The following is a 14,243-nucleotide window of genomic DNA, read 5'->3' on the forward strand; positions in this document are numbered from 1 at the left end:
ACACCAGTAAGCCCATTTCTCTCGAAACAGTTCTTTAATATCATCAGATTTCAGAAGCTGTGGATTAAGTTTCCAGTTAGAGGGACCGAACGTTGGGCTCAAACCAAGGAGAGGGGGAGGAAATTTGAGTAACATACACACAGCACTATGATCACTAAACGGAGCCATAAGAACATTAATGTCACACACACGAGGTACGAGATCGAAGGAGGTATAGATTCTGTCTATGCGTGACTTCACTGATGGAGTGACATGCGTATAAATGATATCAGTTCGTTTGGACCGCCAGGTATCAACTAATCGGAATCCGTGGACCAGTCTTTCTAATGCTAAGCATTTATTAAAATAGCCAGTAGAATCGTCGCAAAACAAAATGGAATTGAAATCTCCAGCAAGGATAATACTCGTATGCGGAATAGAAAACAGAGGCACGATATCAGCATTAAAAAAATTTTCACGGTCAGTTTTGTGTAGAAAACCTGACATGCAATACACATTTACATATAGAATGTTATCGCATACAAGGCTGAGCCCATAGCCAGACGGTAAACGAGTAACGTGTTGCACATGGATTCCTTTCTTCACTAATATTGCAGTACCTCTACCACTATATCCAAGATTAACAAAACAATTATACCGATCTATGAAACTTAAATCGGCAATTTTGAGTTCTTGCAAATTGAGTATATCAAAGTCATGTAATCGTATAAAGTTATGTAACAAGCGTTGTTTCGTAGGACTAGTTATACCATTTAAATTTAAAGTACCCACTTTACGAACAGTGACAATAGGGTAAGACATACACAGCGGATAGAAAGTAAATAAAATTATTAGAGCTGCAAAATAAACAAACTGCATGCTGAGACCTGACAAACAGGAAAAAGAAAAAAACAACACTATTCAGGTTGATTCTTTACACTGTCTGTTTGTAGTGAATCGTCAAGGACAGTCGAGAAGCTAGGTTGCGATGATGTAATCGAAGCACCAACAACAGGCTCACGTGAGTCACGTGTCACGACAGCCTTCCCTTTCCCTGTGTTTGTTTTGATTTTCTTGTGTGTTGACAAGGCAATCTTACCTGCTTTTTCACTTATATAAACCGTTCTCACAGTTTTGCTGCTTTCCGCATCAACTGAGTCAGATAAAGGAGGCGGAAGGTCGTGAAGTATCTTAGTAGGCGGTATCTGCGAAGCACTGGTGTTGGAAGCCTCGTCCATTGCCGACACACTTATTAACGAACACTGGTCATTGACATCAGGCACCATGGGCGGATCTCCTATATCTTCGGGGGGCGCACTAGTTATTGAATCCTGTATCCCGGTATCCGTGGGTCGATCCAGGGAAGTAGGCACAGTCAGCACTGGAAACTCATTGAGGTCCTGTAGCGATGGAGCACTGTGGGCACTGGGTAATGAGTCAGATAAGGCCGTTGTTAACGTACTGTTACCAGGTTGAAAGCTCTGATCGGTTGAGTAACGAGGAGTTTGAGGAAGAGTTTTTCCAGATAACTGGGACATATTGAGCGTCAGAGGAGCTGTACTCAAATGTTTGGCGCGCTGTAGGCGTCGGGGACAAGAACTAAACGTGTGATCGACCTGGTGGCACGCGAAGCAAGTTGGGGGTTGCCCAGAGTATATAACGCTTGTTCGATAACCTTGGATGAGTAATTTCGAAGGAATATGCTTCTTGAGTTCCATATACGCTATACGTACGCCATTAAACACAGGAAAGCGGTACTTCTGGGACCACTGCTCATTTTCTATCTTTTTCACACTTCCGTAATTACTGAGGGCAGAATTGAGAAAACTAACATCTAGTTCAAGGGGGAGATCTGTGATACGTACACGTGTAAGTGTATCTGAAGCATTTTGCACTGAAACAAGGCTCCGCGAGCCATCTTGATGCAGAAAGGGAAGTTCACTAGGTGTATTGACGAGAAATTGTTCAAATTTTTCCGGAGAACTAAATTTCAAGAACACGCAATATTCCTCACTGTTTAATTGAATACCATCAATCTGATCCAAATTCACATGTACCTGTTCATCCAGCCAAATATGGATATCCAAAGCAGTTGGGCGTATATGTCGTGTACTTTTATCGAATGCAAGTTTCACTGTGTTCTGACGTAAACCACGAAACATGATGATCACCAATTCAAACAAAAAACAACAAATACTTTTCAAACAATAACTATATACTCGTAAAGTATCAAAGCTGTTCACTATAGCAAGATAGCACTAATCACAGTCACTTGAAATAACACTTAGCTAGCCGCACTTAACTGGCTATTCGGTAGTCACAACGAGCAGGAGCAAACGTCCGCACTCCTTCACGTCTACCGGTGAACTCAACCGCTCGACCACTTCGTATTACTCGGCTACCAGGGCTGGCCTTTACTTCGTGGTATATGTAGGTCATGACTCGTGATCGCGATATAAACGTCATTCATTTTTCCTACATTGTTGCCAAGCGTAACCCCGTTCACAATGCCTTCTGGCTAGAGTTCAGTGTATTTTGAAAATATGCGACCGAGACCTGAACCATTCACCACCTTCTTCATGTCGCTGAACCCATTTCTTGACCGTTTTCTTGTCACATCCCAGATCTCTAGCAATCTGAGGCACAGTTTGTCCCATTTTTGCTCGGCCTATGATTTCTCTTCTCAGAGCAACAGACAGTTCTCCACAGCCTTTAGAGCGAGGCATTTTGAGAACCTGTTAGAAATTTGTGTTCTGGCGTGTATGACAAATGTCGATAAAATGCATCTTTCTGTTTCTACTGCGCATGCACCAGTCAATTTTCATGAAAGATCATAAATAATCCTGACAATTGCTGTAATATTTATGAACGAATACGTAATAGAACCTATATTAACATCATTCGTCAAAGTAAAGAATACCGTAAACATAAAACAATTTCAACAGACTATTAATAGAATAGGCTTAAACTTCAGAGAATACAAAATAAATTTCATACGGTAACAAAAGATTGAACATGAAACACGCTTACTATATTTTCAACTTGTCTCATTAGCCGAGTGGACTAAGGCATTCGGTTAGAGATTCTGAGGCACCATTGAAGAGTAGTTCGAATCCTACCCCAGTACAATTTGATTTTACCTCTTCTTGACGTTTCTGTTTGTGATCCTAGCGGATTCTATTAAATAAATTTCGTAATATGCTAAAATATACGTAATATTTGAAGTTCTTAACCTCCCATTTTTACATTTTTCAAGCTCAGTTGAGAAGAAAGAGGGAAAATGAAAGTACAAAGATTTACAATAATTACTTAGCATTTACTGTCATTGTAATTGTGGATATTTTATTTATGAAAATGTATAATTAACTAAAAATATATTTAGTAGGTCCAGGGCCGTGCTGGGATACTAATGAGGGCGGTGGACAAGTCTACTAAAAGGGCGCCCATACAAACAGGAATATTATATATATATATATATATATATATATATATATATATATATATATATATATATATATATAGAGAGAGAGAGAGAGAGAGAGAGAGAGAGATTTTGAAAGAAAGTATGGGTGCCATTTTATATCAAAATCACCACCAAACTTGTTTTAGTATTAACGTAAATAGCTAACCTCAAATCAAAATTCTCTTTACTAGCGAAAAACTTTAATTTCTTGTAATAACATTTCTGTCAAATAAAAAGAAGCTAAATGTATCAAGAACTTAATACAGCATGCCTATGGGCGCAGGAGGCTCATTGTCGCGTTTACAAACGCTCTCCATTGATTTCTGTCCTTAGAAAAATCAACCGAGTTTCTACTTTATATTTCAATCTCTGCGAGAACCATTTTAATATTGTCTTCCCATCTGCGCCTCGGTCTTCCTAATGGTCATTTTCCTATTTGGATTTCCAGTTATAACTTCGAAAGTGTTTCTAATTTCTCCCATTCTGGCTACATAACCTGACCATTTGAGCCTCCTAGACTTGATAACCATAACAATGTTTGGTAAACGGTATAAAATTATCCAGTTCCTCATGAAGTTTCCGCCTTTCCCCATTCTCGTTCCTTTTGGAGTTCGAATATTGGTTTAAGAATCTTGTTTTCAAATACTTTCAGTTTGCGATTTTTCCTCATAGTCACTGACCATGTTTCACAACCATACAGCACAACAGGCATGTTTATCATTTTACATTTTGAGCTACAAATGCCTCAACAGAATTATGGACAACAAAAGATTTTTAACTGAATAATAGCATGAAATCCCTGCTTTCAGTTGACATCATTTTTTTTTTAAATGATAATGGCTTTGGTCAGTTAATAATGATTCTAGATATTTGAAAGTATGCACTTTGTTGAAAGAAAATATAAGTTGGTATTTTAACGCATCTATAAAATGCAGTATTACGATTCCGACAAACTTCCATTTATTTAGTTTTCTCTGCATTTACTTTTAAGGTTATATCCTTGCAATTGTTAATTAAGATTTCTGCATTCCTTTCTATTATTCTATCATTGCCTATTAAATTTACATCATCAGCATACGCCATAACCTGGCAAATACAATTCAGCTCTAGTACCTGATTGTTGTCTTTGATTTTCCTTATAGTGTTCTCCAGAACAAAGTTACATAATTATGACGACAACGCATCTCCTTGTTTCAGGTGATTCTCAACGTGAAAGCTCGTGAACAAGAATTTCTCTACTCGAACCTTACTTTGGGATTCATTTAAACATATCTTAATTAATCTACCTTTTTTGGTATTGCAAATTATGCAAGCATGTTATACAATATTTCCCCCTACCAGAGTCTAAAGTCAATAATTGATGTGCCAGGATGTTGTATTCTCTCATTTCTTTTCAAGTATTAGTCGAATGGTAAATATCTGGTCGATAGTTGATTGATTTTACCTAAATCCGGGCTGATGATCTCCAATAATTTCATCTGCGTATGGAGTCAATCTTGCTAATACAATGTTTAAGAGGATTTATTGGATGTTGACAGAAGAGAAATGCCTCGATAGTTATTAAATCTGTTTTGTTGCTTTTCTTCTGAACTGGAACAATGATTGGTTCTCTTCACTCTTGTGGTAATTCCTCCTTGTTCCAGATAAGAAAATCAGTTTGTGTATCTTGCACTACAGTCTCCCCCCCCCCCCGGCTAAAATTAAGTCAATCAGAATTTCGTCTACACCCGGAGATGTGTGTTTAATTTTTTAAAATAGCGATTTCTATTTCTGTCTGGTTAGGTTCTGGAATATATGGTTATGCTGCATGCATTTCACTTTCTCCACGCGCATTAGTTTTTGGCTATGTGATAAACAAATCGTCAAAGAAATCTGTCAATCTATTTAAGATGCTATCTGTATCAGTGAGAACTGCTCCTTTAGGTTTCTTTAATATATAAGCACGAAGTTGATAGCCTTTCTTAAGTTCGTTGATGCATTTATACATGTCCCAAATGTTCTTGTTTTCACAATTATCTTCAAGTTAATTAATTTTAACTTTCAAAAGTCGAGTTTCTTTGTTCTAAAAGTTTTTGAAGTTTTCTGCCAGATGACAACGATAGTTTATGTAGTTATTTCGTTCGGATTTTGTAGCCAACGCTGTTTCTTCTGTTGTCTCTTGTCTGCTACTTTAGTACATTCCTGGTTGAACTATGGTTTGTTCCTACGTATTTCTGCGTGACCCAATATTTCTTTTGCTGAAATTTTAATGTTATCTTTAATTTCAACCAAGTATCTTGAACACTATTGCACTCCGAATCTTCTAAAACCGAGAATCTATTCGACACTTCAAACTGGCTTCCCTCTCACCTGATTCTCCTCTATTTTTTAAACCGCTCCGTTTTCAGATATTGAATATTTCCTTTATTCAACGATAGTCTGTCTCTTACTATCACAATCAACTCCTCTGAACGACCGAACATCAGTTGTGCTAGGCTGTTCTTTTCTGTCTACTAAAACATGATCAGTTTGAATATGTGTTTTCCCATCTGAAGAAGTCCAGGTATATTTATGAATTTCGCGATGTTGGAATTTTGTAATCTTCACGATAAGGTTTATGGATATTGCACACTTCACGAGTCTAACGCCGTTGTCACAACCTTTCTTATGTAAACATTTATTCCCTATAATCGATTTGAAAATACCCTCTCGTCCTACCTTCGAATTTAAACCGCCTAATAGAATTTTCATATGGTATTGCAGGAGATGATCAAATACCCGTTCTATTCTTTCGTAAAAACTGTTTATCGCCACCTTTATTTTCTGTTGGGGCATGTGCATTTAAAACAATAATATTACACCACCGACCTTTAAGAGAACTAAAAGAAAATCTATCATTAACAAATTCAACCTATATAATTGCTGATAATTACGTATTCGTTTGTGAACGGAAAGCCCTGTTTCTAGTTGGTAATTTTTAATTTGTTCCCCGTAAAAGAACGTAAAATTTCCCGACTTGATTCCTTCATTTCCTTCTCATCTAAATTCCTGATATCCCACTAGGTCCATCCTCTATTTCTAAATACATTCGTTACAATCTTAACTCGCCTTTCCTATAGAGACTTCTAATATTCTTATTCCAAATCTCACGTCGATTTTACTTTGCTAAGTTCGTGCCATGTTATCAATTCTGATCCGAGGATTCTCCGAACTTATTTGAACAATCCCTTTTTTACAGGATAAGGTTGTTAGCCTCACACCAAATTCTCAAGCTGGATTATCACCCCTTGTCTGTCCGCGACTGCTTACTCAGTATATTCGCAGCTAACCTCTGTATCTAGAGACCTTCTCCTCGATCCACAACCTGAGGACGCGCCATGCCGTGGTGACAGGAAGACTACATTTTATGGAAATAAATACAGCTATATTTCAGAAATACAACAGGTACTGATTATCCGAACACTGCTGCAAAACACATAGGAATAATCAATATGCTCGGATATATGGATGCATATTAAGACTGTGAAAGCTTCGATGCCGTAAAAATCGTAAATTAGAGACTAGTGTTACTGTAGTATTACATAAATGCATCGTACGTTTGACTATCCGAACTATTCTTGATGTATCACATTGTTTCGTTTTATATATATATAAGTTTATAATATTTTTGTACTCTTTACCTGTTCTCTGACAATATCAACTCTATGAATTCATAATACAAAACTGAAATACAGAAGAATAAAATAAAAAAAATTATGTGATATTTCGCAGGGCATCTTATGTAAAGGGCGCCTTGTATTCTTCACAGGTTCTGTACTACCAGTCAGTATTTGAATTTATTATACAAAGCTGGTATACAGGATAACTAAAACCACTTACCTATAATGTGATGTTTCGAAGGGCGCACTGTACCTTTCACGGGTTCTTTACCAATAGTAACTGTATGTATTTATTGTACAGAACTGTGCTATACAGAAGAGTAAATAAAATGGTTCATCTTTGATGTGGTCTCGGAAGGGCGCCTAATGTAAAGGGCGCACTGCACCTTTCACGGGTTCTTTACCAATAAAACTGTAAGAATTTATTACTAAAAACTTGTACCTTTATTTATACTGTGATATTTCGGAGGGCGCACCGGGACACGTCCCGGTGTCCCGGTGGGCCAGCACGGGCCTGAGTAGGTCACATGTCTCCATTTTTCGATTCTAACTTGAAAGTTACAGTTTAGGCGGTGACATATCGAAGACCCAGGGGGTTGAGGGGGTTGTAACCCCTCCCATTGAAACTTTTATATTCTATTGAAATAAAAAGTGTTTCAGTTTATAATCTTGGAAAAGCAACAATCACTGTATGTGGAGGACGGTTTATTTATACTACGATTTATCACTTCCAAATGTGTAGAAGATGTGACTGGATATTGTGTATAATCATTCAAGAAATATAAGACAACGAAGGGACTTCGTAAATCCTTCACGCCACCCCAGGAGGAGGAAGTGCGTCCCGCCGTCCCTCGGTTGGGAACTACTGCTTGCGATGGAAACATTGTAACAGTGTGTAAGCGTTTCATTCCTCGCCTTCCAATTGAACTGTCTGTGTACTGCGCATGCGCCAGTCAATTTCCATAAAAGATCATAAATAACCCTGATACTTTCTATAATATTTACGAAAGAATGTGTAATAGAATCTATATCAACAACATACATCATTCATCTAAGTAACGAAAACGTTCATGAAACAAATTAATAGATTTATTATATCAAAGTAAATTAGGTTTAAATTTTAGGCAATAGAAAATGTTATTCTGTAATAAGAACTACTACTCGAAGCCTTTGCTACAATCACTAGTTGTTACCATAGCCAAGTGGTCTAAGGCGTTCGCTTATAAAGCACCATTCGAACTTACTTCGAGTCCCCGCCGAGTACAACGTTTTTCTCTCTTTTTTTTGTCACCTGTTCTCGATATTTCTGTCTGTGTTCTTGTCGGATTCGATTAAATAGAATTCGAATAGAGACCAATATATATGATAAATAATCATTTATTTGCGAGTCTGCACTCGTACTATATACATTTTCGAGATTTTGATTTTGGAAATGAAGTGTATATAATATTGAATAGCAGTGTTGGGAAGTAACGTAACGCAAGTAACGCGTTACTTGTAACGCGTTACTTTTTAAGTAACGTTTCCTAGTAGCGCGTTACATTTTTCCAAAGTAACTGTAACGGTAACGCGTTACAAATTTTTAAGTAACGTACCTAGTTTGCGTTATTTTTTTCGCGTTACATTTCGGATGAGTAAATACAATATGTGTATATATTTTTTCGGAAACAAATGTTTCTTTCCTGTAAGTGAATTTCTCAGAACAAAACAATCGAGCATGAACTACGTATGTCAGTGACCGACAGTCACAGACACACAGAGAAACAGATAAGTTCATAGTGCCACTTGCTGTTTTTGGAAGATGAGGACAGGCTTAGAGAAATCACGTGTACTGATTGGAAGCACCTGGAATATTTTGTCGTAGATTTTGACAGCTCCAAATCAATACATTCAGTGAGTGAATTAGAGTACAATGGTACCGGTAGTCTATTTTACTTTGATTGGTGTTGTTTTTATAAAGATGGAGAACGAAAATATTTTAGTGTTCGAACATTTGAAAGAATTACATAACAACATTGTTATTATTATATAATTAGTTTAACAGAATAATAATAAGCAACCATTTTTTCTAACGCATAGGGATGAGCACGAGTCAAGCTAAAACTCAACTCGACTCGAATTCAAGTCGAGTTTTGAGTCAAGTCAAGGGTAAAATCCTCGAGTCTAGTTCCGATCCGATTCGTTTTTCGCGTCAAGTTTCGAGTCAAGTCGAGTTTGATAAATGGCTCGTTCGTTTTAAGTCGTCTTGAAATCATGGCCTGATTACACTGGAAAACGAAAGCCATGAGAAATGTAAGCTAAACAGTAATATGGAATACTTTTAGTGTTGGTCACGAGAGGGGACACGGCTCGCATCTCGTCTCGTCTCGATAGCGAGACCACAAGAGATTTTTTTATAACAAGCTCACTCGGCTTGGCTTAACTGAGAAGATGGCTCGAGCTGGCTCACTTGGGGTGAACCATCGGCTCGAGCTGGGTGGTAGGGCTAAGCCATTTGCTCGGTTCGGCTCAACTGCCCTGAGGGCTCTAGCCGAGTCGGTTGGGTGAGCTGTTGGCTCGGCTCACTTCTCGGTTCGGGTCGGTAGTGAATGAGCTGAGAGCCGAGCTGCTCGAGTCGTTGACAATTCTAAACCCGGGCCAAGCAGTTTTGAATGTATTTGGCCGGAGCCCTCTAACTTTTAACAGTGTTTGGCTCGAGCCCGAATACTCACCCTAGACCCTCAACCCAAATTCAGAAGCTCTTGAACAATGTCCTTGACTCCTAGACTTCATGGCTACCGAGGTTGGCAATCAACTAGTTTCTTTAGTATTCAAATAGAAACCGCCTTTCTTTCTTTTCATGTACAGTGTTATAATAATAATAATAATAATAATAATAATAATAATAATAATAATAATAATAAAAGTTGTAGTAGGGTCATTGATAATAATTATACTGTCTATGTAATATACTTGAAGAATGTACTGGAAACTACACAGCGGATTTGGCTCGAGTCGACTCGAAACTCAACCCCAATTCGAGTCGATTTGGAGGAAATTTTTCGAGTCGAGTTCTCGAGTCGAGCTCAAAGATGTCTGTTTCTAGTCGATTCGAGTGTCAAAGAAAACTCGCTCGAACTCGGTCGTGTCCATCCCTACTAGTAACGCAGTATGGCATTTTATCAATGTTACATTATATGAAAATGTTCATATATCAAGGAAAAATTTGTCCTTGCATTTACATAAAGCGATTCAGAACGTGCAATAATAATAATAATAATAATAATAATAATAATAATAATAATAATAATAATAATAATAATAATAATAGCGGTACTAATAGTAGTACGGAAAATTGAAGTCATAATTTGTTCCCAGTTTTAAAGTTTCGGACCTAAAAGTAACGCGTTACTAACGCGTTACATTTTAAGAGAAAGTAAAGTAACTTGTAACGCGTTACATTTTTACAAGTAACTTACCCAACACTGTTGAATAGTAAAAATAGTAAAATAAAAAAAAATATTCGTATAAATATTGATTAATTAATTAGTGTTAAACATGGCTTTCCAATCAGGATTATATAGAGAGGACTTACTTCTAAGTGCAATCCGAAAACAAATATTTGAGTTTTAATCTGACCCAAAGTTGGTAACTTACAGGATAATTTATACATGATCGGTATTGTAATTTTTATGCTTTTATTATAATCCTCTATAAGTTATGATTTTACCAATTCTAAATGTAGAACGAGAAACAAGTGTAATATTATATTTGTTACGAAAAGCTTTTAAGCAATGATGCTTTCAGGACGTAATCTGAGGGAGAATTTGAGACCCCTCTCGAGCTAAGAAATTTCCGCCTTCAGGACCATATATTCGATCGTGATCAATGTGGACTACCAATGTTTGCCCTCCATCCGCATATTGAAATTTCCCCCGAGGATAATTTTCTGAAGTCACCACTGTTTATAAAGTTTTTCGTTACAAATCAGAGGATAATGGAGTAGTGAGTGTACTTCATTTTTTTAGCTATGGATTTAAGATTCGCAATTCATATAACGTTCCGTTCTAATCGAATTTGAAACAAAAGAAGTTTTCAATGAGTTACTCAAAGAAATATTTTCAGCCCCCGGATGAAAATAGGAAGACACTTAAAAAAGAAACAACTTGCTACAGGGTTTGAACTCACAAACATGTGATTGATAGTGTATCGATCCAAACCACTCGACCGTTTTGCAGGCCTTCTGCACATATTCTTTTTCCTTTTGTGAAAGCAGTTTACTGTTCCATATTCGCTTTTGTTTATTCCGATACGACTATGAGTTCTCAGTAAATATTTGGACGTTACAGCTCTTGCAATGTATAAAAGTGTTTTTAGAATAAATCACAATCGATATTATGTCCTAATAACATACGTAAAACAGGTTGAATTCGTGAAATGATTGAGGTTGGACTGAGCGTAAATGTTTTCATAGTTAGGAGCCTGGATATGCAAACCCGCTTAACGTGGGGATTTAATTTTGTGAAATTTGGTACCTAAAGATATTGACCAATCGACTTGCAATTTTTTACACGTTATATGGAGCCCATTTCGCAAAAAAAAAATATCACTAAGGGTAAGCTGAATTTTAAAAAAGTGGAAATTCGATGCACCCTACTGAGCAGGTCTCATGAATTACAACTAAATATTGTTGCCTTGTTCATTTTATATACTGGACTACCTACCATAACGTGGTTAGCTGGTTCTGCTCTACATGCAAAAACCGCATTATGCGAGATTTATCTACCAATGTGGTTAAAATATATTCGTTCATTACAAAAATTTAGGAAAATAAATAATAATAATAATAATAATTTGATTATTTTCAAAAACTTTGAATTTGGAAACCTATTTGTCAAATCGAAAATATATCTAGTAAAAAAATCTGCATTCGAGAAAACCCTCATTTTACAATTAATTATTCCTGGATTTACTTCTGTAGTTTGAGACTATCATTAAACTCATCTAAATAAAATACTGAGCAAGCTTAACTTTTATCCACACCACATTGTTAAACTAAATACTACCCTTCATAATTGTGCACAACTAAAAGAATTGTGGTGTTAAAATAGCTCAGTTTAACAGAGGTCAGTGGTTCCAGGATGGCCACCACTTGCTTCAACACTGGTCGTGCATTGCTGTAAAAAATAAATAAATAAATAAATAAAAATAAAAAAAGGCCTGGTGCTACCAGTTTTGACACTCAGACGGTGTTGAACAGTGTGAAAACAACACCGTGGTGGTGTTAGAGAACTACAGGAATGAACGGAAGAACGCGGAAATAGTAGCAGCGCCACGGTGATATTTCTATATATGAGCGACTCGGGAGGAACATAATCGTAAGCTAGGGGCCGCGGTGGCTCAGTAGTAGAGCGTTCACCTCTGGTACATGGGGTCAAACCCTGCTCCCGCCAAGTGAACTTTGTGGTGGACAAACATCGTGTGCGTGAGTTTCCTTGGGGTTCTCTCGTTTCCTCCCACTTTCATCATTCCACAATTTCATTCATTTCTCATATTCACCGTCTCCTTTAGCCTAGCCGGCATAACTGTGGGAGGTAAAACTCAAAAATTTCATTTCATTTTCATAATGGCAAGCTCTGCTTCCGGCAAAATTGAATTATTACATGAACTGGGTTGGGACTGAACCACAGAATAGCATGCAGGTAGTTTAATTTCGGAAACGGGGAGCATAGTGACTCAGTAGTAAAGTGCTTACCTCTGGTGTATGAGGTCCCTGGTTCGATTCCACCAAGTAAGTTTGCGCTGGATAACATCGTGTCCGTGGGTTTGCTCGAGGTATTCCGGTCTCCTCCCACTTTTTCATACCACCAATTGTTCCATTATCATTCACTTGCTTTATTCATCGTCTCCCTTATCCTAACGTGAGTAATCATGGGATGTTAAACTGAAAGACTTCATTTCATTTTAATTCAATTTCTGACATATATCTGCAGATGCCAGGGTACGTCATTGCATTGAATTGCATGGGAATGCTGAACATTCTTTCCCAGTTTACTCGAAAATTAGAAAGGAGCGCAGTGGGTCAATGGTAGAGCGCTTACCTCTGGTGCGTGGTGTCCCTGGTTCGATCCCCGGATAAGTAAGTTTGCGGTGGTGAACATTGTGCCCGTGTGTTTCCTCGAGGTATTACCATTTCCTCCCACATCATCATTCCACCAATTTATCCATCATCATTCGCTCATTCGCTCATCTGTCTTCCTTAGCCTAAGGGGCATAAACGTGGGACGTTAATCTGAAAGATTTCGAAAGTTAAAAAATGTGATGTACCTTTATGTTTCTCCGAGATGCTTTGTAGGAGCATTTGTCTTTATATGTTTCGGTATTACTTTTAAATTAATGAACAGAAAACGCTGAAGTGTCGTATCATGCAAATTTCGGCAGAGGGACTTTGTTTGGCATATCGTACGATATCATAATGTTAACAGTGTTGGCAACCCAGCATTAAGTTTGTTTTTCAAACACCATTACGTCAAAATATTACATATTTCAAATTTACATGTAAAATGAAGACTTACGTTTACAACAGCACACTTGTCATCCAGTGTTGCAAACTAAGGACACTACAGTATCACAAACAGAAAAACAATCACATGTTTGAGAATTCTACAACAGTAACTACGCAAGTGACAAGGACGAAGTAATGTAGATCCAAAGTACCTTAGGTGAGGTGAGGTGATTTTAGTTTAGCGTCCCTTTCAGCAGCGAGGCTATATGAGACGTGGACCTACTGATTAACGTGGAATCCGAACCACATGAGCTCCCGCCGGGAATCGAACCCGGGTCTCCCACGCCAAAGTACCTTAGCGTCGAATCCTACGATCATCATATGACGTATTTCGAGCAAGTTAAAAGAAATTGAAAATTCGACTTTTTCAAGAGACTTTATTTCGAAAAAGTGTTTAGATAAATATTACATACAAATACGTAGATGTTTTTTAATAAACATAAAGATCAAAATGACGTTTACAGCAATTTCATATCTGAAACCATTTGGGAGATATGAAAAATAATATAAAATTTAATATATTGCTTAGAATAGAGCATTTGTGAAATCTTTTTAAAACATTTTAAATTTATTTTGCTTCTATAACGACACAACAATACTTTTTAGTAGGTGTAATTAC

At 37.3% G+C, this 14,243-nt stretch overlaps 1 protein-coding gene across 1 annotated transcript in view; it reads left to right on the plus strand.

Moving 5' to 3' along the window:
* The window catches only part of LOC145673761 (UNC93-like protein), a 101,305-nt gene that overhangs the window by 58,518 nt on the left and 28,544 nt on the right, over positions 1 to 14,243 (plus strand). The gene's annotated exons all lie outside the window — the stretch shown is intronic.

This window comes from Thermobia domestica, chromosome 17 (assembly GCF_964235325.1).
Source record: "Thermobia domestica chromosome 17, izTheDome1.hap1.1, whole genome shotgun sequence".
NCBI lineage: Eukaryota > Metazoa > Arthropoda > Insecta > Zygentoma > Lepismatidae > Thermobia > Thermobia domestica.